Consider the following 26,351-nt stretch of genomic DNA (forward strand, 5'->3'; position numbering starts at 1 on the left):
ATTCACTGTTCACACATTTGTCCCATTGATTAATAGAGGTCTTTGTGAAATATATATATATATATATATATATATATATATATATATATATTTTTTTTTTTTTTTTTTTTTTTTTTTTTTTTTTTTACAGAGAGAGAGAGAGTCAGAGAAAGGAACAGACAGACAGGAAGGGAGAGAGATGAGAAGCATCAATTGTTTGTTGTGGTACCTTAGTTGTTCGTTGATTGCTTTCTCATATGTGCCTTGATATGAGAAAGCTACAGCAAGGGGGGGGGGGGAGCTACAGCAGAGCAAGTGACCCCTTGCTCAAGCCAGCAACCTTGGGCTTCAAGACAGTGACCTTTGGGCTTCAAATCAGTGATCATGATGTCATGTCTGTGATCCCAAGCTCAAGCCAGCGACCGCGGACTCAAATTGGTGCATCCATGCTCAAGCCAGTGACCTTGGGGTTTCAATCCTGTGTCCTCCATGTCCCAGTCCAATACTCTATGCACTGTGCCACATCCTGGTCAGGCTGTTATATATTTATAGTAACTTTTTTGAACTCAATTTTTGTCATATTTGTCTGCTTCTGTCTTTCCCTGTGCTGTTTATTCTTACTGCTATGCCTTTGCAATTGTTTCATTTGATGTAAGTGAGGTAAATTCCCCCCCTTTTATAAACATGAAGTCCCAAAAATGAAGACTTCCCTCATTTCAATTCTCCTGACTAAAAAATAAAAACTTCCTGAAAATGATAAAAATCAGTTTTATTCATGTGAAAGCCTCCTTTCTATTTTTCTATCTTACTGGTTATAGTATATTCTGTCATTTATAGTTCTACAAAGAGCACAGAGGAAGAAAACTACAAAGACCTCCCATGGGGCAATTTAGCACATGAAAAAATCCAATGATGAGAAACGAATGGACGATTCAGTAGGTTAGTGAAGCCTAAAGTCAGATGCTCTAGGCCTCTGATTGAATAGTTGAGTATAAGACCCAGAGAGTCAAGTGACTTAATATAGATCATATATCTATATGAAAAGGGATGAAATAACAAGTATCCTGTGAGAAGGGCAAAAATTCAAGTATTCTACTTAAGTGCTTTTTTTAAACACTATAGTACATTGTTTTCCATTTAATTCTTTAAACAATTTATTTCACAATAAAGAATATATAGTTAATAGAAAACAATTTAAAATCCATTAATATCATTTTGTTTAAAATGTTCCACCTCTGAATGCCAGGAAGAGCTCCAGGCCATTTATCAGGCCAGGTTATTAATGTGTGTCATGAACCCCTAGAGTCACTTGACCTTCATCATTGTACCTCATGAAACAGATAAAGCTGAACTAAAAGAGGAGATGACGTCAGAGTAATGGCGCAGTAGGAAGCGATACCGATAAATCTCACCCAAAACTCAACAACATCTTCAACCAGAAACAGAAAAACCTATCCTTGGAGCCTCCAGATGTTTAGCAATATACCCGAAGCTATGGTCGAGTGAAAAATTGGCTAAATATATAATCAAACCCCAAAGGAAATAGGGAGTAAGAAATGCTCTGCCTTCCTCGCTAACCTAAATAGGGCTGCATTCACTGGGAACTGAGAATATAGAAACTAAGGTGGGCAAAGGGGGTGAATAGATCCAGGCCATGGCACAAACGGCCAAACCAGGCTGTGGCACGGAGATCCAAACCGAGGAAAAACTGTTCCTGTGGCAACCCGGGCAATACAAGCTAACACTCGCGCCAAACCCAGACAAAGAAAGACAAGTGGGGCAGCCATTTTCCCCGATCCCCTGGTCGGCACGCGCAGATAGTAGGTGAGAGATTCCTTCGAAAGACCCGGGAGTGGGCGCCCGTGTTATCCCACAGAGAGGCAGAGTCAGGGACCTTTGTGTGGGCCAAAAGCGGACTCTCTGGGCCGCCCAACCACCCTGAAAAACCCGCACATGGGGAGGGAACGAGAACTAATTCCAACGCTGAAACTTTTTTGTGCAGGTGGGGGTTTCACTCAGAGTGTGAGACTGCCGGCCTGATATCCTGGTATGCGCGCGCAGATAGTGAGTGAGAGTTTCCTCCAAGTGCCCCGGGAGTAGGCGCCCGCCTGTGTTACCGGAGAGAGTGGCAGAGCCAGAGGTCTTTGAGTGGGCGGAAACCCCGCCTGATTATGCTAGCAGTTCTGACTGACTGAGCCTTATCCAGAGCCCTGTGCTGAGTGGGAATAGAGTGGGGAGTTGCCAGCTCTTTAAGCCTCTTACTATCCAGGCAGAGGCAGCAGCAACCCCATAACTGGATTATCAGGCTACTAATTGAGGAAGGAAAGACTAGGAGAGAGGCTCCAGGAACACGGACTCAATCACTATTGGAGCCTATAAATGCTAATGAGCCTCAACTGCCAACAAGAGTAAAGCACAATACATGATATCGCCATAGAGACTTATCAACTGCAAACCTCTACCTTAGCATGCCAAAGGGGCAGAACCTGGGGTACAGAGTCACCAATCAGGAAGAGGGAGAGAAAAGAAAAAGCAAGAAGATAACCTCTCAAAATCAAGAATAATCTGCAGACTTTATAACCTATCCTATTTTATAATATTAGTTCGTTTGTTTCTATTATCTTCATTGATATTTTTTTTCCTCCTCCAATTTGGTCGTTTAACTCTCTGCCAGTCTTACTCTCTCCTCTCCTTGAACTACACTACCCATAAGTGTTACATCTCCCATTATCTTTTCTTTCCTCTTCCTTTCTCTCTATGAGGGTTACACTCCAAAACCCTTAACTCTCTCTCTCTCTCTCTCTCCTCTTTTTTCTTTTTTCTTCTTTTAGTGGTTCCCTCTTTTTTTTCTCTCTCTCTCATTCTTTTCTCCCTCTATATTAGTTTCTTCCTTTCTCCTTTACATCTCCTGTCATTCAAACCTCAATAACGAACAAATTATCTTATCTGGGAATCAAACTTATGTTTGTGGCATTTTGGGTTTTTTTTTACTTCACCTTTTTAACTCACTAGCAGTGCTCCCATCCCTGGCTCTCCATTTTATCGAGTTCTTGTTCCACTAAATACAATAGTAATTTTTTAATTTGTCTCCCCATTTTCATGTTTCCCTCTTATTCCTCTCATCATAACTCTTAGTCAACCAACACCTAAAAGCAAATCATTTTATTCTTGACCCAAATTTTTTCCTTATTTGCTTTTTGTGGGTTCATACCCCCCCCTTTTTTTCTTTTTTTTTTTTTGCTCCTTTATTACTTCTCCCCAATTCAGGCCCTCCATTACAGGCACTGTTTGTTCTATTTAGTATAATATAATTCACAGTTCACCAAAAGATTTTGTCAAGAAAGAGGGGAGAGGAGAGGAGAGGAAAAAAGGAGGGGGGAATAATTTCCTTTTTTAAAAATTTTTATTTTATTTTATTTTTCTTTATTTCATTATTAATTTTTTTTAAAAAAACAACTCTTCGATTTTTTATTTTTTAACTTTTTATTTTTTATTAAATCTCATTAATACTATCAAAATTACCACACTCAGATGCCATTAAGGAAGAGAAAATTGAATATCATGGATACAAAAGAAAGAGAGGTAACACAGACAGATGAGGAAAAATCTATGGAGAAAAATTTAATATGTTGGAAACCTTGGAGCTAAATGACAGAGAATTTAAGATAGAAATACTAAAAATCCTTTGAGATATACAAGAAAACACAGAAAGGCAATTTAGGGAGCTCAGAAAACAACTCAATGAAAACAAAGAATATATTTCCAAGGAAATTGAAATTATAAAAACAAATCAAACAGATGAAAAACTCAATTCATGAGCTGAAAAACGAGGTAACAAGCTTAGCTAATAGAACAGGCTAGATAGAAGAGAGGATTAGTGAAATAGAAGACAGGCAACTTGAGGCACAACAGAAAGAAGAAGAAAGAGACTCAAAAATTAAAAAAAATGAGATAGCCCTACAGGAATTATCTCACTCCATCAAAAAGTATAACATAAAAATAATCAGTATATCAGAGAGAGAAGAGAGAGAAAATGGAATGGAGAACATACAGAAACAAATAATGATGAGAACTTCCCAAGCCTGTGGAAAGAACTAAAGCCTCAAATTCAAGAAGCAAACAGAACTCCAAGTTTTCTTAACCCCAACAAACCTACTCCAAGGCACATCATAATGAAATTGGCACAAACCAACAGCAAAGAAAAAATTCTCAAGGCAGCCAGGGAAAAGAAGAATACAAGATATAAAGGAAGGCCCATTAGATTATCATCAGATTTCTCAGCAGAAACTCTACAAGCTAGAAGAGAGTGGACCCCAATGTTTATAGTCCTGAAAGAGAGGAACTTTCAGCCACGAATACTATACCCATCAAAGCTATCTACCCTTCAAATATGAAGGAGAAATAAAAACATTCAGAGATACAGAAAAGATGAGGGAATTTATCATCAGAAAACCCCCACTCCAGGAATTACTAAAGGGGGTTCTCCAATCAGATACAAAGAACAACAACAACAAAAAAACACACAAAGCCACAAGAAAAAGCTCCAAGAAGAATACAATAAAACCAAATTGAAACTGTGACAACAACAAAAAGAATGGAGGGGAGAGGATGGAGATTAACAGTAGCAAAGGACGATGGAGTGCAAAAGTATTCACAAAATAGTGCGCTACAATGAACAGGGTAGGGACCCTTTTCATTACTCAAAGGTAACCACCATTGAAAAAACCAGCACAGAAGCACATGAGATAAAAAAGATAGCAACAGAGGAAAGATGTATGGAATACAACCAAATAAAAAGAAAAGATAGAAAAACTAAAGAGAAGGATCAAACAAGACACAAAACTAACAGAAAGCAATCTATAAAATGGCAATAGGGAACTCACAAGTGTCAATAATTATACTAAGTGTAAACGGATTAAACTCACCAATAAAAAGGCACAGAGTAGCAGAATGGATTAAAAAAGAAAATCCAACTGTATGCTGCCTACAGGAAACTCATCTAAGTAACAAGGATAAAAACAAATTCAAAGTGAAAGGCTGGAAACAATACTCCAAGCCAATAACATCCAAAAAAAAAAAGCAGGCATAGCAATACTCATATCTGATAATGCTGACTACAAGACAGCAAAAGTACTCAGAGACAAAAATGGCCATTTCATAATGGCTAAGGGGACACTGAATCAATTCTTAATATATATGCACCAAACCAAGGAGCACCAAAATATATAAGACAGCTACTTATTGACCTTAAAAGAAAAACTGACAAAAATATAATCATACTTGCCGAACTCAAAACACCGCTGACGGCTCTAGATCGGTCATCCAAACAGAGAATAAACAAAGATATAGTGGCCTTAAACAAAACACTAGAGCACCTGGATATGATAGACATCTACAGGACATTTCATCCCAAAGTGACTGAGTATACATTTTTCTCCAGTGTACATGGATCATTCTCAAGAATTGACCATATGTTGGGCCACAAAAACAACATCAGCAAATTCAGAAAAATCGAAGTTGTACCAAGCATATTTTCTGATCATAAAGCCTTGAAACTAGAATTCAACTGCAAAAAAGAGGAAAAAAATTCCACAAAAATGTGGAAACTAAACAACAAACTTTTAAAAAATGAATGGGTCAAAGAAGAAATAAGTGCAGGGATCAAAAGATATATACAGACTAATGAAAATGACAATACGACATATCAGAATCTATGGGATGCAGCAAAAGCAGTGATAAGAGGGAAGTTCATATCACTTCAGGCATATATGAACAAACAAGAGAGAGCCCAAGTGAACCACTTAACTTCACACCTTAAGGAACTAGAAAAAGAAGAACAAAGACAACACAAAACCAGCCGAAGAAAGGAGATAATAAAAATCAGAGCAGAAATAAATGAAATAGAGAACAGAAAAACTATAGAAAAAATTAATAGAACAAGGAGCTGGTTCTTTGAAAAGATCAACAAAATTGACAAACCCTTGGCAAGACTTACCAAGGAAAAAAGAGAAAGGACTCATATAAACAAAATCCAAAATGAAAGAGGAGAAATCACCACGGACACCATAGATATACAAAGAATTATTGTAGAATACTATGAAAAATTTTATGCCACTAAATTCAACAACCTAGAAGAAATGGATAAATTCCTAGAACAATACAACCTTCCTAAACTGAGTCAAGAAGAAGCAGAAACCCTAAAAAGTCCTATTATTAGAGAAGAAATAGAAAAAAAAAACATTAAAAACCTCCCCAAAAATAAAAGTCCAGGCCCTGAGTGCTATACCAGCGAATTTATCAAACATTCAAAGAAGACTTGGTTCCTATTCTACTCAAAGTCTTCCAAAAAATTGAATAAAAAAGCAATACTTTCAGACACATTTTATGAGGCCAACATAACCCTCATTCCAAAACCAGGCAAGGATGGCACAAAGAAAGAAAACTACAGACCAATATCTCTAATGAATACAGATGCTAAAATACTAAACAAAATACTAGCAAATCGAATACAACAACATATTAAAAAAAATACATCATGATCAAGTGGGATTTATCCCAGAATCTCAAGGATGTTTCAACATATGTAAAACGGTTAACGTAATACACCATATCAACAATACAAAGAACAAAATCCACATGATCTTATCAATAGACGCAGAAAAGGCTTTCGATAAAATACAACACAATTTTATGTTTAAGACTCTCAACAAAATGGGTATAGAAGGAAAATATCTCAACATGATAAAGGCCATATATGATAAACCATCAGCTAACATCATATTAAATGGCACTAAACTGAAGGCTTTCCCCCTTAAATCAGGAACAAGACAAGGTTGTTCACTCTCTCTACTCTTATTTAATGTGGTACTAGAGGTTCTAGCCAGAGCAATCAGACAAGACAAAGAAATAAAAGGCATCCATATCAGAACAGAAGTAGTAAAGGTATCACTTTTTGCAGATGATATGATCCTATACATTGAAAACCCCAAAGAATCCACAAAAAGACTACTAGAAAAAATAAGCCAAAACAGTAAGGTTGCAGGATACAAAATTAAAATACAGATGTCAATAGCCTTTCTATATGCCAACAATGAAACATTTGAGAACAAACTCAAAAGAATAATCCCCTTCACGATTGCAACAACAACAAAAAAATACTTAGGAATAAACATAATAAAGAATGTAAAAGACTTATATAATGAAAACTATAAACCATTGTTTAGGGAAATCGAAAAAGATATAATGAGATGGAAATATATTCCTTGTTCTTGGTTAGGAAGAATAAATATAATCAAGATGGCCATATTACCCAAAGCAATATACAAATTTAATGCAATTCCCATCAAAATTCCAGTGACATTTTTTAAAGAAATAGAGCAAAAAATCATCAGATTTATATGCAACTATTGTATAAAAAACCCTGAATAGCCAAAGCAATCCTAAAGAAAAAGAATGAAGCTGGGGGCATTACAATACCTGACTACAAACTATATTATAGGGCCACGACAATCAAAACAGCATGGTATTGGCAGAAAAATAGACACTCAGACCAATGGAACAGAATAGAAAACCCAGAAATAAAACCACATATATATATTCAAATAATTTTTGATAAAGGGGCCAACAACACACAATGGAGAAAAGAAAGCCTCTTCAATAAATGGTGCTGGGAAAACTGGAAAGCCACATGCAAAAGAATGAAACTGGACTACAGTTTGTCCCCCTGTACTAAAATTAACTCAAAATGGATCAAAGATCTAAACATAAGCCCTGAAGCAATTAAGTACATAGAAGAAGACATAGGTACTAAACTCATGGACCTGGGTTTTAAAGAGCATTTTATGAATTTGACTCCAATGGCAAGAGAAGTGAAGGCAAAAATTAATGAATGGGACTACATCAGACTAAGAAGTTTTTGCTGAGCAAGAGAAACTGATAACAAAATAAACAGACAGCCAACTAAATGGGAAATGATAGTTTCAAACAACAGCTCAGATAAGGGCCTAATATCCAAAATATACAAAGAACTCATAAAACTCAACAACAAACAAACAAACAATCCAATAAAAAAATGGGAAGAGGACATGAACAGACACTTCTCCCAGGAAGAAATACAAATGGCCAACAGATATATGAAAAGATGCTCATCTTCTTTAGTTATTAGAGAAATGCAAATGAAAACTGCAATGAGATACCACCTCACACCTGTTAGATTAGCTATTATTAACAAGACAGGTAATAGCAAATGTTGGAGAGGCTGTGGAGAAAAAGGAACCTTCATACACTGTTGGTGGGAATGTAAAGTAGTACAACCATTATGGAAGAAAGTATGGTGGTTCCTCAAAAAACTGAAAATAGAATTACCTTATGACACAGCAATCCCTCTACTGGGTATATACCCCCAAAACTCAGAAACATTGATACATAAAGACACATGCAGCCCCATGTTCATTGCAGCATTGTTCACTGTGGCCAGGACATGGAAACGACCAAAAAGCCTGTCAATAGATGACTGGATAAAGAAGATGTGGCACATATACACTATGGAATACTACTTAGCCATAAGAAATGATGACATCGGATCATATACAGCACAATGGTGGGATCTTGATAACATTATACGAAGTGAAATAAGTAAATCAGAATGAAGCAGGAACTGCATTATTCCATACGTAGGTGGGACATAAAAGTGAGACTAAGAGACATTGATAAGAGTGTGGTGGTTATGGGGGGAGGGGGGAGAGGGAGAGGGAAAGGGGCAGGGGGAGGGGCACAAAGAAAACTAGATAGAAGGTGACAGAGGACAATCTGACTTTGGGTGATGGGTATGCAAAATAAGTTAACGACAAGATAACCTGGACTTGTTATCTTTGAATATATGTATTCTGATTTATTGATGTCGCCCCATTAAAAAAATAAAATTATTTAAAAAAAATAAAAAAAATAAAAGACTAAAAGAATTGCTAAGAAAAAAAAAAAAAAGAAACAGATAAAGCTGCTACTAATGGCTTGTAAAACAAGTTGCCATGCAGTATTGCTTAAGAATTTATAACCTTTATTGGAAAGTGAATCTTTTTAATTGTGAATAATAATTTTCCAGTTTTTACAAGTTGGAAAGCACCCAGATACAACTGGGTGAGCATTTAAAGAATAGTCATTTATTTTATATTATAGAAGTTTGGAGCAAATGATTGTACTCATAGAGTTTGAGCTGCTGGGTTTTCTTTTTCAAATCTGAATGAGTGAACTTTTCATCTTTCTAGGGTGTTGGCTTCCTCTCATCTTTCAAATTAAAGTATAGATTAATCAGGTAGATTATAGATCAACCAGATAAAAAAACCAGAACATAAGAAAGTGTTTGAAATTTTGAGAGTTTTTAGTCAGATCAAGAAGCTGTGTATTATTTTCTCTATTTGGTTACTAATCTCTTGGGGATTTTCCTTCTTGAAATCAAGATTAAATATAGAATAACAAAAGAATTAGTTTTTGATAGATTTGCTGATGTCTTTCAGCCTCTCTTTCTGGATACCAGTTAGTGTTTGAGGTGGTTTGGGGTACTTGAAAGAAAGAAAGTAGTGGACCGGGACACAGTCCCTTATTCTACTTACTGTCTAATCTTGTGCAAGTTTCCTCATCAATTAAGTAGGGCATGAATGCTGACATTGTAGGATCACTGACCCACTGGAAGTCCCAACTGATTCCAGGCAAGCAGTTGCTCAAGGCCTGGACCCCAAACATCTGGATGCTCTGACTCCGAATCCTGATGTATAGTAGAGTGCGGATGGATGGCTAGCTTCATCATGCCCTGGACCTCATAAGGAGAGAGGATATTCTGACTCCATTGGTCCTTTGGAGAATGTTTTCTTGCATCTCAATTTCTTGGTCCTTGAGATGCAAGTGTAAGCTATCATTATCTTTTTTTCTGTAATATTCCCAAGAGTAAATACATTTTCTTCCTTGGCTTAATCATTGAGCAACATTATGAAAATGGAAATATAAGTTGAGCATGCTTATCTGTTTCCCAGGGTGACTGATTAGAGTTTTTTGTTATACTCAACAGCAAATTTTAAAGCTAAATTTAAAGGAAGAACATGCTCTTTTTTTCTTAATTGTAATTTTGTACTTTTTTGTTGCTTTTCCATATCTAATATCTCCTACTGTTTTAGTTTCTTCCTTGGTTTATGAGAGAGAGACAATAATTAGTAGCATCTAACATCTTGACTCTAGGAGACCTTGACATATATGCTCAGTATATGACCTTATGTAACTTTAATTACCTCCTTGGTCCCCTACTGCTTGTATCCAGACTTCATATTTTTGGAAGCTTTGAGCAGCTATCACTGATATCTGGAAAAAATAGAACGCCTCTTGGCATATTGTTAGTAGCTAATTAAAACAGATTTTGGTTTGGGTTTTAGTGTAGGAAAGGGACTAAAAAGTCATTTTATAACTTTTACTTAAGGTTATATATGTGGAAACTGATGTTACTTTGCTTGAGAACAGACATTACTGGATGAAAACAGCTTTGTGTAGCTACTCAGTATATTCTGTCACTAAGGTTTCATTTTTAAGACTGCTTTATAAAGTGTTTACATTTAAGTTACTTGTGCCTTCCTGTCTAGAGCTAGTGTATACATCTTAGCAGTGTCTGTCCCTATCAAGTCAAATGTGTTTCAAGTGTGAAGTAAGGTAAGCGACTGGTAGAAGAGAGGTGAGTTGTTGAGGTATATGTTAGCATCTCAGGACAAGAGTAAATCATAAGGACTTTATTAGTCTTATAGAGCTATCGTAACAAAATCTTACAGACTGGGTGGCTTACAACAGTCATTTACTTTTCATAGTTTTGGAAACTGGCAGTTCAAGATCAAGATGCTGGCATGCTTGATTTATGGCTGCAGACAGACACCTTTTCACTGTATCGCTGTATCCCTCGGTGGCTTTATTTTTTCTTTGTACGCACAATCCTGGTCTTTCTCTCTCTCTCTCTTTTTATAAGGACTCTTATCATATTAGGCTAGAGCCCCACACTTATGACCTCATTTAACTTTAATTACCTCCTCATAGTGTCTGTTTCTAAACATAATCACATTTGGGATTAGGGCTTCAATGTATACATTTTCGAGAGGACACAATTCAGTTCGTAACAGGGACTTAAACAGCCAACATTCTCTCACAGTTGTATCAATCATTGTAATGGCTTTGTCAATCAGTTATGACCTGGTTCAGAAGTAACAACTAGATTTGCTTCTTGTGTTGAAAAACCAGCCTGGAGGATAATCTTTCCCAAGTGGGGAGCGGAGGCCAGGCAGTTGTAGTAATTTTGGGGAAATCTTTAGGACTAGAGATTTCTATTTAAGTTAGAAACCCTACTTGTTTTCTAACACCTACAAGTCAGGAAGAAGACTATGAACCTTAACAAGTGACCAGCTTGGTGAAAGTGAGCTTTCCAGAGTAACTACTGAGAGCGTGATAAGTCATTTATCTAGCTCATTATGTTACTTCTCTCTTATGTCCCAAGCCAGGACATGCCAATGTCAAATGAGGCCTGTTCATTGAGACCAAGCTTTATGGTAACTTCACTGAAGGTAAATTTAGGTTCATTTTAGAAATAGGTGATGGGAAATTAATGTGTGCTTTAAAATATGTGGCAGCTAATTTATATAAATCATTATCACACAATGAACATATATGTCAAGGTCTCCTATAGTCGAGATGTTAGATGCTACTAATCAGCCTTTTGGTATTTTAGAGATGAAGCCAGTCAATCTGTTTATGATGATGATTACTTTAGATATAAGGAAGACTTTTGTGTTTTCATTTAGATTTTTTAAATAGTCATGAAATCATTTATAAAAATGCTCCTTTTGAAATAATAAAGTTCTATGCAAATATAGGTGTGGGAAAAGTAGATTTGCAGTTGTGAGTACATAAAACACAAAGTTTATTCTTATATTCTTATTAGTTATTGTATTACTTATTATTATGAACCTAGTTTTGCTGACCCCTGTGTGTATAGCACATTTCTTCAATGATCTTTTTGTTGTTGTTATTCATTAGATTCCACATACAGGTGAAATCATATGGTACTTGTTTTTGTTTCTGACTCTTCAATGACTTTTTAATGAAAACCTATTTCAAGAGGTTCAACATTTTCTTAGGAAAACACTCTCAAGAAATAAAACTTTAGTCAAGCATTTATCCTTTGGTTTAACAAATATATATTTATTGAGTGTCAGTTATTTTTCAGGCACCATCCCTAGTGATGACAAGATCAGATAGAGAAGTTGCGTATTCATGGAGAATGCTTAAAATGTCAGCCATGTACCCATCAGGGCCAAAGCGTGGCAGACAAAGAGACCAGCAGTTGAGAGCTCTCCCTGATGGAGATGACAATGGTTTAGACAGGGTGGCAGTATCGACGTTTGAAAGAAGGCCATGGATTTGGGTTACATTTCAGTAGAAGGCAGCAGCTTTAAACTGGAGAACTCAGAAAAAGATACAGGTTTAGGGAGAGCAGATGGAGGGAGTGGACATCATGATTTATGTTTTCCTTTACAGGAGACATATTTCTCTCCATATCCTTCCCTAAAGTTTGACATTTTAAAAAATCTTGGCCTTTTATTTTAAAAATTGATGGCTACTAATCAATACCATTGCTTTTAAAAATTAATTAAAATTTATTGGCTATCTGTTATTTTATTCTTCCTGTAAATTTATGCAATTTATGTAAGTTTATTTTATGCAATTACTCCTTGCCTCATATCCTTTACCAACATAAAATGACAAACAACTTTCATTAAAAACCCAGTAAGAATAGCATTGAATTTATTTATTTATTGTGGGAAATTTAATCTTTTTTAATATGTTGTTTCCCCCTTCATGAACGTGTTATATTTTTCTATATGTTCATAAAATTTTATAATTTTCTTCATGTAGGTTTTATGTTTCTCTTATTAAATTTATTTCTAAGTATCTTTAGTATGTATTGCTATTTTGAATTATTTTCTGAATACCATTTTTTTCTTTAGGTGATTTATACAGAAAAAACCTATCATGTTTTAAAATATTTTTATGATATTTTACATTGTACCAAATTGTGTTATTAATGTTATTATATTTTCCCATGAGTATTTTGGGTTTTCTAGTCATTCAGTTATATCAACACAAAGAGATTTTTAAAAATCTCTTCTGTTCTAATTCTTATACTATTACTTAATTTTAAAATATTTATTAGAACTTTTGAAATAATGCTAAATTATAATGGTAATAGTTGATTTTAATTGAAATTATTTTATTGGTTTACCATTAGGAATAATAGTCTTTGGTTTGAGTAACTGTCTTAATTCTAATATATTTTGCTTTATTGAGGATTTTTATAAAGAATGGTTTCTTATCAATATCAGTTTCAGCAGTTTTTAATATAAATTTTTTTATTTTGTTGATGTAATAGATTATGATGATAAAATACACTGCTTTCCTGAAATAAAACTTTTTTGGTCGCAGTCTTTAATTTTTTTAGTATATTGTTAAATCCTATCTGTTAATACTTTATTAACCAATTATGTACAGTAGGAGAAGTCAAATTGGACAAATATGAATAAGGACATAAGTGAAAATGAGTAAAGACAAAGAAATTTTATATTTAAAATTTTGAAGTACAATCTAAAATTGTATTGAACATATATATAGAAAGAACCTGACACACCTCAAACACATTATACATTATCATAAAAATACCCTTGGACCATTAATTAAGATTGATTGTGTGCCTGGCTATACATTCTAAAAAAGTCAGTATTTTACAGGCTACATTTTTATTTCATAAACTAATAAAATTAATATTAATAATTAAGCATAATAAAATATCTATTTAAAAAACAGAAAGCACACTACCAGATAACCCTTGAATCAATTTTTAAATCAAAATTATAAAGTTCTGAAAAAATTATAAACTTCTGGAAAGCAAAATAAAGGATAATACTTTAATCTGTGAGACATAGTGAAAGACAGACTTGAAAAAAGTTTTATGGTTTTCTAGCTTTCATTTTTAAAGAGATGAAAAATTAAAAAAATATTATATAGCATAATAAATTAGGAAAAGAGCACAGATTTCCAGGACTCATACTTTGTTTACTCTTTTTTCTTCCCAGTTTTCATCTTTTTATATTTTTGTGGCATCCTTTAAAGTATATTTTCCGTAGGCTCTTCCATATCACTAGTATGGGTCTTAAAAGTGACTATCTTCTCTTTCAATTCATCTGAGTAATTTACAGGTATTTTTCTTTATGTCCAAAACATGTTTCTTTGTGCTGTATTTGAACCTGTTGAGGTCATCAGGAGGAGCATTTTTAACTTCTGTTTACCTGTGCTGCACCTCAGCCCCTTCCCCGAGTGGGAACTCCATCCAGTCTGATGGGTTCTCTCTCTGCTTGTTGAGCCTCCAGAGGTCTTCTGACTGGAAAGAGGTAAATACAAAGGACTTGGTAGTGAGGATAAATGAATTGTGTCTAGGCTGCCATATATTTAAGAGTACTCTGCTCTACATTGACTTAAATTCACCTTGTGTTTAGCATTTTTGTTTGTGATAACCATGGTAAAAGTTACCAGCCAATTTTTACCTATGATAAAAGCCACAATGTCTAGGACATGTCAGAAATTAACTACAGATGCTGACAAAGATTATGGTACATACAAAAGGCATTTAGGAAAGATAAAAGATCAATGCTCCTTGGATACCAAGTAAAGCATCTTGGAAAATATGGAATTTGAGATGGGAAGTATTAGAAAAAAAAGGAATTGAGTTGATGGATTGGAAAAATAATATTATGAAAAATATTTAATTCTAGGCTGAATATGTTTTCTTGATTCTAGAGGTCAAGAAATTTCTTTAAAGTTTCGGTTAAGCATTATGAAATCAATATTTAATAGTATTGGAAAGATGCACTGGAGTGAAGTGCAAATGAGAACAAAACTTCTTAGGGGATGCAGGGAGGGTGGGCGCCAAGCTGACTCTTAGGGTTAAGCCTGATATGTCATGGATTTTATTATTTAAGTCTATGTTTATTCTGTTGAAGAATATCTATTAAATTTTATTGAGAATATATTTACAAACCAATAAGGCACAGAGGAAGAGTTCATAGCAAGTCACTGTGACTATGGATAGAGGGGTTCACAGTGGGAGCCAGCAATAGAGCTGAAGAGTGAATCTTATTTTGTAAGGAAGAAAGACCTGTTTGAAGAGGGATAACAAAAGAGCAAAAGGATGGGGATTCAAGGAGCCATTACAGGTTTTAGAGGTTCAGGAAGACCACTCATTTTCCCAGCCTTGGACTTGATGTTGAGCTGATTCTTTAGCTGCCAGCTTCTCCTGTGAGATTAGATTTTCATGAAAAGAGTCTCTTTGGAAAATAAATGCCCTTTCACAAGTTCACTTCACAGAAAAAATAGAAAATATCCAGGTCATAAGGCACCAAAGAACCATCTTAAATTTGATTTAGAGAGGAAATACTGATGGGCTCCTAATACATCTATTATAAAATACAGATTTAAAGAATTAAGTATAAAATTTTATAAGATTTAAATTCAGTGATTTATAAAAATTGTATTAAATACTTTAAGTGGGTAGCTTTGCAGGCTTGAGTACCAATATGGACAAATTTATTACTTTTATCCTCTAAATTGTTTGTGCTTTGGGTCATTAAGAAATAATTTTTGCCCGACCTGTGATACTCAGTGGATAAAGCATCAACCTGAATGCTGAGGTTACTAGTTTGAAACCCTCAGCTTGCCTGGTCAAGGTACATATGGGAGTTGATACTTCCTACTCCTCCACTTTTTTCTCTCTCTCTCCTCTCTAAAATAAATAATGTCTTAAAAAATTTTACAAATTATAAAAAAATAGAAATAATTTTCTACTCTCAGGTCAAAAAGAGATTCCACATTTTAAAATCCATTTTTACATTTTATTTTCACATTTAGATCTTTAATCTACTTGAAATTTAATTTTGTATTTTGCTATAGTATAAAGTAGAGGTTTAATTTCATTTTTCCCCCGATACATTTTTTTTGTAGGATCCTCCACTTTCCCCAGTGATTCAGATATATATCAACCATATGATACATTTCTATGCATACATGGGTCCATTTTCTCAGCTTCATATTCTGTTGCATTAGCTCATTTACTATCTTTGTGCCAATACCACACCATCCAAATTACTATAGCTTTATAGTGTCTTGGTATTTCGTGTAATAGCACCTTCATTTTGTCATCTTCAAAATTTTGTAGTCTGTTTTATTTATAAACAGTTGCCATATCTTCTACTTTTTATTTTTTCTTGGAAATTAAGGGACAATTATCTATTATTATTGAAGTAAGCTGACCTAAATTGTTTAAAACCACTGTTCATCACTTAGTGAACTTCTTTAAGATTCTTTATTGTATGTGGGAAAAATAGGAGTACCATCATCATACAATGAATGCTAATGCATTTAAATTTAAAGTTAATGTTTGTTAAACTTTTGAAACCTCAGTTTTCTCATTTGTAATATTTATATTGTAAATCATTTATTAAGGATTAAATGAGTTAATATATCAGCATAGAACAGTATAACACATAAATAAATGTTACTTTTTAAAAAATTTATAATTTTTTGGCCCTGGCTGGTTGGCTCAGTAGTAGAGCGTCGACCTGGCATGCAGGAGTCCTGGGTTCAATTCCTGGCCAGGGCACACAGGAGAAGCGCCCATCTGCTTCTCCACCCCTCCCCCTCTCCTTCCTCTCTGTCTCTCTCTTCCCCTCCCGCAGCCAAGGCTCCATTGGAGCAAAGTTGGCCCGGGCACTGAGGATGGCTCCATGGCCTCTGCCTCAGGTGCTAGAATGGCTCTGGTTGCAACAGAGCAATGCCCCAGATGGGCAGAGCATCACCCCCTGGTGGGCGTGCTGGGTGGATCCCAGTCGGGCGCATGTGGGAGTCTGTCTGACTGCCTCCCCGTTTCCAATTTCAGAAAAATACAAAAAAAAAAATTATAATTTTTTTTAATGCCTTTGGGGTAGGAAAACTAAAGGCATGCTCAGAGGTTGTAAATAAGTGACCATATGGTAAACAATGTTGACACAGAAAAGTAGAAAGAAATAAATTAGAATGGAAAACTGAGTCAGATAACAAAGCAGGTCCAAAGTTAGCCAATTTAGGGAAGAAAACAAACATGAAGTAAGTCTTTGGTCTCGCTTATGGCTTTATGTGAACTCCTGTCCTGACTCTGGCAAGGTGATGATTATACCTATTTTACATGTGATATCAAGCAACTTTTCAAGTCATTCAGATAATGAGTATCCAAACCAGGTTGTGGGCCTGGGTCTGATTCTAAAACCATTGTTATTCCCTTTATGTAAGGCTGAGTGTTTTGAACTTTATCTTAAATGTTTTCAGGAAGAAGAAAAATGTAATTGAAAGATTTCAAGAGATAGTTTTGGCAGTCTGTACAGATTGCCACATACTGTGTGGCTGGAAGGTGACAGTTGGGGCTGGGAGGGAGAAGGACTGGACTACTTCAGTCATGCAGAGACAAAGGGAGATGGCTTAGACTCAGGTAATGGCAGGGGAGGGCAAGAGAGAGAGGGCATTCTTGTCAGACACTGGTCCTTTCATACCTTGCGTTGCTTAGTACTGGGCTGATGTCATATCACCTACTCAGTAAATGTCTTTGGTTAAGCTATTGTTTCAAGATTCCTTTCAAATTAGACTTTATTTAAAGTGTCTTGTAAAACTTTTCTTTTAAAATGCTAGCCTACAGTTGATTATTTCACAAAAAGGAAAACTATTAAACTATACTAAAATATTACTAAATATCAGCAGTCCTAAAATCAAAAGAGTATTCACTTCATGTAGTGTAAATCATAAAAAAAGAAAATCTGTGTATAGTAGAAGAATATCTTTGATTACTGAAATATTTAAAGAACATTTTAAGATCTTTAGGATATTTGGGGCATTTTGTGGGTTCAGATGTTTCAATACAGGTATTTATTATTTGAGTTAAAAAATGTGTACCTCATTTTGATCCATATGAATTTGCAGAAATTTTGCCCACTAGAAAAGAAAAGCAAAATAGGTTGTTGTGACATATTGTCACAGACTAAAGCAAGGAAAATACTGTATTTCCCCATGTATTATATGCACACTTTTTCAAAATTTTGGGGGTCTAAAAACTGGGTACATCTTATACAGTAGTTGCAGATATTTTTATTTGCATTTCCTGCTTTTTTGCACTTGTTTTTGTGCTCATTGTTGTAGATTATTTTACTTGCATTTCTTGCTTATTTGTGCTTCTTTGTGCTCATTGTTTCACACTTGTTACCGGTATGTTACGAAGGTAAAGTTTCATCATGTTCTTCCCAGAAATGACTCAGAAAAGATTTTTGTACAGTGCTGAATTCAAGTTAAAAGTAACCCAGTTTGCAAAAGTGAGTGGAAATCATATTGCTGAATGTAAGTTTGTTTGGTCCTCCTCCAACTGAGAACTCAATCCAAGACTGGCTACGGGAAGAAGAAACCCTACTGAAAACGTCACGACAGAAGAAGGCCATGAGAAGCAAGTCAGCAAAACGGCCTGATTTAGAGGGATTGAAGAGCAAAGGACAATTGAAATTCCTGTGTCCACAAAAGATGGTCCAGCACAAGGCAAGAAGAATTGCTGATGAAAAGTAATTTATTGATTTCAAAGGAGGACACAATTGATGCTTCTGATTCATGAAACAGAATGGACTAAGCCATTCATACATGCACCAGACTTGCCCAAAAGATTCCTGAAAGCTATGAGCAGAAGGTCCTTGAATTTCATCGTTTTGTCCTTCAATGTCAGAAGACACATCTATTTGAGTTGGAATAGATTGAAAATATGGACAAGGTACCCCTTCTATTTGATGTCTCAAGTAACAGAACTGTTGATAAGAAGGGGTGAAAACTGTAACTGTGAAGACAAGTGGACATGGAAAGAGCCATTATAAAGTTTTTCCAACTTGTTGTGCCGACAGAACCAAACTGTCTCCTATGCTGATTTTTGAACACAAAACAATGCAAAAGAAGACATTCCTTGAGGAGTGATTGTCCACGTTCATGACAAGGGTTGGATAAATCAGGATGGGATGAAGATCTGGTTTGAGAAAGTTTGGAGAAGAAAGAGACCAGGTGGGCTCTTACACAAAGCTGCCCTATTGGTGCTTCATCAGTTCAGTGATCACATAACAAAAATACAAAGATGATTGATGCAGAGCAAAAAACAAAACTTGTCATCATACCTGGAAGCTTGACATCCTAGTTCTAACCACTTGATGTCAGCGTTAACAAACCCTTCAAAGCTGCCATGAGAGACGAATGGAACCAATGTATGAAGTCTTCTGGGGCAACTTGACACCAGCAGGAAGAGTGAAGAAACCAACTATAGGAGAATTTTATACCTGGGTGAAAAGATTCTGGGATAATATCAAGATTGAGATTGTTATCAAGTCCTTTAAGATGTGTGGCATTTTAAATGCCATAGATAGAAATGAGGATGAGGTATTATATGAAGACAGTGATTCATCATCAGACACAGATGAGGACAAGCTAATAGATGGGAGTTTTGACAGTGATGAGGAGTTTCATAAATTTTATGATGAATAAAAATTGAGTTCAATAACTTTATATAATACATTTTTTTTCAAATTTCAGGCCTCAAAATTAAGGTGCATTTTACACATGGGAACGTCTTATACATGAGGAAATATGGTATTACTGAACTAACTTAAATAATAAACTTCATTTGGAGCCCTTGCAGTTAATTGTAGATAATCAAAATTAAACCAAAACAAACAAAAAAAAAGCACAACTGAACACCTAAACTAAATTAAATTAAAACACTGGCACTAATAAAAGCACTTAAGCTCAAAGACTTGTTTAGTACACTTTATACCACTTTTATTATTAGTCAATGAATTGAATCACTTTCTAAAATAGGATATTTGTAATGTTAAAACTTCTAAATGATTTTTATTGAAGCTAAAAAAGAAAACATCTTTGCTTCAAGGGAGACTGAGGAAGGGATATGGGAAAGAGGGGGCAGGTTGAGCACTGCACTACAATTTCCTATAAAAATAAAATTAGGATGCCGGGCTCCTGGGGAGTGCTGCACTGACTGCCCTGCTCCTGGACCGGTCCCCTGGTCACCTAGATTGCTGTGAAGGGAGCGGCAAGATGGCGACGGAGTAGGTGAATGTACCAACTTCCACCTCCCAGAACCAAAGTGGATTACAACTTAATTTTAAGAACCATCATCTGGAAAAACCAACTTTGGACTAAACTAAGATAACTCTTTAACCAAGGAATGCTGAAGAAGCCACACTGAGACTGGTAGGAAAAGTGGAAACACAGAGAGGGCTGCCCAACTCCCTGGAACGAACGGCAGTCGGGAGAGACTCGTGTGGTGGGAAGTGAGTTTAGCGGAGAGGGGAGGGTCCTCAGCCCCAGCAACAAAGCCCCAGCCTGCAGCCCCAGAGCCTAGAAGAGGTGTATGGACAGTATTTATCTGCAAAACAAGTCAGGATACTGGTTGTGAGAAAAAGACAGATTTCTCAGACCCAGGATTCTTAAAGGGACCATGCAGCAAACCTCTTCACAACCACTCACCTGGGGCTCTGGGAGATGAGGATAGATGAGAGGATTGGAGTAGCAGGAAGAGAGTGTAATTTAGAAGGCAAAAGGAGAAACACTTTGAGGAACAGCCAACCTAACCCCTGGGCTGAGTCACCCCCTGAATTTAAAGTGAATATTTCCCCTAAAACCAGCAATAACAGCAAAGGGAAGCAGGACACCAGCCAAACAAGCCCTCCTGTGGCACTCAGAGCAGAGTCGCTTAGAAAGAGGGAGCCTTCAGGAACACAGTATTGAGTACTAGGATCTGAGCTGTAGCACCTCCACCCACACTGCTGAGTGTTCGCTGGAGGGAGGGCGGCAGCAGGACATGAAAGATCATTTGTCAGCAGGGACGGAAGCTGGTCTGTCCATGACTGAGACCTGGGTGAGCACAGTCTAACTGGCGGGGGCAGAGGGGATGCACAAAAGCAGTCCAACCCGGCTGCAGGCTGGGTTAGCAAGAGTGGTCCTGCCTGCAAACCTGCCCACAGGGGCAAGGCAAAAGCCGGGGAACAGGCAGAGACCCACAGCTGAGCATGGGTGTGCAGCCCTGCTTGGCCAGCAGAGCCAGGGCTTGTGGCCCGATGCATGAGCACAGCTCTGCTCATGAGGGTGGGGTGAAATCCCAGGAACCGGCAGAGACCTACGGCTGAGCATAGGTGCACAGCCCCGCCCGTGGTGCCAAAGCTTGCAGCCCCAGTGTGTCACGCAGCCCCTCCTGAGGGGGCATGGCAAAAGCCAAGGTGGACAGAGGATTGTAGACCCAGGCACATAAACACAGCCTCTCCCATGGAGGCGAGGCAGGAACCACAGCAACAGCCACAGTTGGCTTACACCAGCAATGCCCATATCCAAACACCTGAGACAGTAGCAGAGGGGTTGGTGGGCCTGTAGATAGAACACACCTAAGGAACACAGAGGCCACACCCATTGGACTCCAGAGGCCACACCCTTCTTATACACAGACAAAATGGGAAGGCAGAGAAATACAACCCAAATGAATCAAGAGAAATCCCAGAAAAGGACTTGAATGAGTCAGATATAACCAAATTACCAGGTGCAGAATTTAAAATAATGATTGTTTGAATGTTCAAAGATCTTAGAACAACAATAGATGAACATAGCAAGCACCTCAATAAAGAGATAGCAAATATAAAAAAGAACATTAAAATAATAAAAAGGAATCAGTAAGAAATGACAAATACAATATCAGAAATGAAGACAACAATGGAAGGAATTAAAAGCAGGATGGATGAAGCTGAGGATTGAGTCAGTGAGTTAAAGGAGAAGATAAACAAAGGCACGGAAGCAGAGCAGCAAAAAGAAAGGAGACACAAAACGTCTGAGAAAACTCTTAAGAGAGCTCTGTGACACCATGAAGAGAAATAATATCCACATCATAGGGGTTCCTGAAGAAGACGAGAAAGAACAAGGGATAGTGACTTTGTTCAAACATATCATAGCTGAAAACTTCCCTCAATTAAGGCAGGAAAACATTTCACAAGTTCAAGAAGCACAAAGAACTCCATTAAAGAGAAAACCAAAGAAATCTACACCAAGACACATCATAAATAAAATACCAAAGCTAAGAGATAAAGAGAAAATATTAGAAGCTGCTAAAGAAAAAAAGGTTATCATCTACAAAGGAGCCCACATAAGGATAACTTCCAACTTCTCAACAGAAACACTTGAGGCCAGAAGGGAATGGCAAGAAATATTCAAAGTAATGCAGAATAAGAGCCTACAACCAAGACTACTTTATCCAGTAAGGCTATCATTTAAAATTGAAGGAGAAATAAAAAGCTTCTCAGACAGAAAAAAAAAAAACCCTCAAGAAATTAATTATAACCAAACCAATGCTGCAAGAAATGTTAAGGGGCCTGTTGTAAACAGATCAAAGTGGGGAAAGAATATAGCAAAAGAGGAATACAGTTTTAAAGAATAAAATGGCAATAAACGACTACATTTCAATAAAACCTTAAATGTAAATGGATTAAATGCTCCAATCAAAAGACATAGGGTAGCTGCTTGGATAAGAAAACAGGACCCATACATATTCTGTCTCCTAGAGACATACCTTAAAACAAAAGATTCACATAGACTGAAGGTAAAAGGATGGAAAAAAAAATTTCATGCAAATAGAAATGAAGAAAAAGCTGGAGTAGCAATACTTATATCAGACACAATAGACTTTAAAACAAAGGATATATTAGTAGTAAAGAAGGTAACTACAAAATGATAAAGGGAACAATCCAAAAGGAAAATCTAACCATTATAAATATCGACACACCTAATATAGGAGCACCTAAATATATAAAGTAGATTTTGATGAATATAAAGGGTGAGATCAACAGCAATACTATAGTACTATAATAGTAGGGAATTTCAATACCCCACTAATATCACTACATAGATCCTCAAGAAAGAAAATTAACAAAGAAACAGCAAATTTAAAGGACACACTAGATCAGGGGTCCCAAACTTTTTACACAGAGGGCCAGTTCACTGTCCTTTCAGACCGTTGGATGGCCGGACTATAAAAAAAAAATCTATGAACAAATCCCTATGCATACTGCACATATCTTATTTTAAAGTAAAAAAAAAACCAAAACGGGAACAAATACAATATTTAAAATAAAGAACAAGTAAATTTAAATCAACAAACTGACCAATATTTCAATGGGAACTATGGGCCTGCTTTTGGCTAATGAGATAGTCAATGTTCAGTTCCATATTTGTCACTGCTAGCCGTAACAAGTGATATGATGTGCTTCCGGAGCCATGACGCTTCCGTCCCGTGTCACTGGAAGTAGTACTGTATGTGAGTGACACTGCTCCTCTCACTGACCACCAATGAAAGAGGTACCCCTTCCAGAAGTGTGGCGGGGCCAGATAAATGGCCTCAGGGGGCCGCATGCGGACTGCGGACCGTAGTTTGGGGACCCCTGCACTAGATCAACTCGATTTATTAGATATCTTCAGAACCTTTCACCCTAAAGCAGCAGAATATACATTCTTTTTAAGTGCTCATGGTACATTCTCTAGGATAGACCACATGTTAGGGCACAAAAGCAGTCTCAACAAATTTAAGAACATAGAAATCATATCGAGCACTTTCTCTGATCACAATGGCATGAAACTAGAAATCAATCACAACAGAAAAATACTCAAACACTTGGAAACTAAATAGCATGGCATTAAATAATGAATAGGTTAACAATGAGATTAAAGAAGAAATAAAAAAAAATTCCTAGAAATGAATGATAATGAGCATACAACAACTCAAAATTTATGGGACACAGCAAAAGCAGTACTGAAAGGGAAGTTCATAGCATTACAGGCATTCTTTAAGAAGCTAGAAAAAGCTCAAATAAACAACTTAATCCTGCATCTAAATGAACTAGAAAAAGAACAGCAAGTAAAGCCAAGAGGTAATAGAAGGAAGGAAATAATAAAGATTAGAGCAGAAATAAATGACATAGAGGCTAAAGAAACAATACAGAGGATCAATGAAACCAAGAGCTGGTTCTTTGAAAAGGTAAACAAGATCAATAAACCTTTCACCAGACTCACCAAGTAAAAAAGAGAGAGGACTCAAATAAATAAAATTTGAAATGAGAGAGAAGAAATAAGAACTAACACAACAGAAATACAAAGGATTGTAAGAAAATACTATGAAGAACTGTATACCAAAAAATTAGACAACCTAGATGAAATGGACAAATTTCTTTAAAAAAATAATCTTTTAAAAATCATTCTGGAAGAATCAGAAAACCTAAACAGACTGATTATAGCAAATGAGATTGAAACAGTTATCAAAAAACTCCCAACAAACATAAGTTTGGCCTGATGGATTCACAAGAGAATTCTACCAAATATTCAAAAAGAACTAACCTTATCCTTCTCAAGCTCTTTCAAAAAAATTCAAGAGGAAGGAAGACTTCCAAGCTTCTTTTATGAGGTGAGCATAATTCCAATTCCAAAACCAAGTAAAGACAACACAAAGAAAGAAAATTATAGGCCAATATACCTGATGAATTTAGATGCTAAAATCCTCAACAAAATATTAGCAAACTGGATCCAGCAATATATGAGAAAAAATCATACAACATAATCAAATGGGATTTACTCTGGGAAGGCAAGGCTGGTACAATATTCATAAATCAATCAATGTGATTCATCACATAAACAAAAGGAAGGACAAAAACCACATGATAATTTTAATAGATGCAGAAAAAGCATTTGATAAAATCCAGCACCCATTCATGATCAAAACTCTCAATAAAGTTGGAATACAGGGAACATACTCAACATGATAAAGGCCATCTATGACAAACCCACAGCCAACATCATACTCAATGGGCAAAAATAAAAAGCAATTCCCTTAAGATCAGGAACAAGCAGAGATGCCCTCTTTCACCACTCTTATTCAACATAGTTCTGGAAGTCCTAGCCACAGCAATCAGACAAGAAGAAGAAATTAAAGGCATCTAAATTGGAAAAAAAAATAAAACTATCATATTTGCAGATAATATGATACTCTATCTAGAAAACCCTATTGTCTCAGTCAAAAAACTACTGGACCTGGTAAGTAAATTCAGCAAGGTGGCAGAATATAAAATTCATACTCAGAAATCAGAGGCATTTTTATACACCAACAATGAACTGCCTGAAAGAGAAATTAAGAAACAATCCCCTTCACTATTGCAACTAAAAAAAAATAAATTACCTAGGAGTAAATTTGACCAAGGAGGTAAAAGACATGTATTTGGAAAAGTATAAAACATTGATAAAAGAAATCAAGGAAGATACAAACAAGTGGAATCATATACCGTGCTCATGGTTAGGAAGAATAAACATTATTAAAATGTCTATATTACCCAAAGCAATTTATAAATTCAAAGCAATACCAATTAAAATACCAATGACATACTTCAAAGATATAGAACACATATTTCAAAAATTTATATGGAACCAAAAAGGAACATGAATAGCCTCAGCAATCTTAAAAAGGAAGAAAAAGTGGGAGGCATCAAACTTTCTGATATCAAGCTATACTACAAGGCCATTGTACTCAAAACAGGTTGGCACTGGCATAAGAACAGGCATATAGATCAATGGAACAGAACTGAGAACCCAGAAGTAAACCCACAGCTTTAATAGACAACTGATATTTGACAAAGGAGTTAAGAGCATACAATAAAGTCAAGACAGCCTCTTTAACAAATGATGTTGAAAAAATTACACATACCTGCAAAAAAATGAAACTAAACCACTAACATACACCATTCACAAAAATAAACTCAAAATAGAGAAAAGACTTAAATGTAAGCCGCGAAACCATAAACATCTTAGAAGAAAACAGAGGCAGTAGCTCTCTGACATCTTTCGCAGCAATATATTTGCTGATTTATCTCCACGGGCAAGTGAAATAAAAGACAGGATAAACAAATGGGGCCATGAAAAAGAAGGAAATTTTACCTTTGCGACAACATGGATGTACCTGGAAACTATTATGCTAAGTGAAATAAGCCAGGCAGAAAAAGAAAAATATCATATGACCTCACTTATTTGAGGAATCCAGTGAACAATATGAACTGAGGAAAGGAATTGAGACAGAGGAGAGATCGAAGGGACCAGAAGAAAAGAGGATAGAGGGAAGGGGGATGATAGGATGGGATAAACCTGAAGGTAAGGGGGGAGGG

The sequence above is a fragment of the Saccopteryx leptura genome, chromosome 4 (assembly GCF_036850995.1).
Source record: "Saccopteryx leptura isolate mSacLep1 chromosome 4, mSacLep1_pri_phased_curated, whole genome shotgun sequence".
In the NCBI taxonomy this organism is placed as follows: domain Eukaryota; kingdom Metazoa; phylum Chordata; class Mammalia; order Chiroptera; family Emballonuridae; genus Saccopteryx; species Saccopteryx leptura.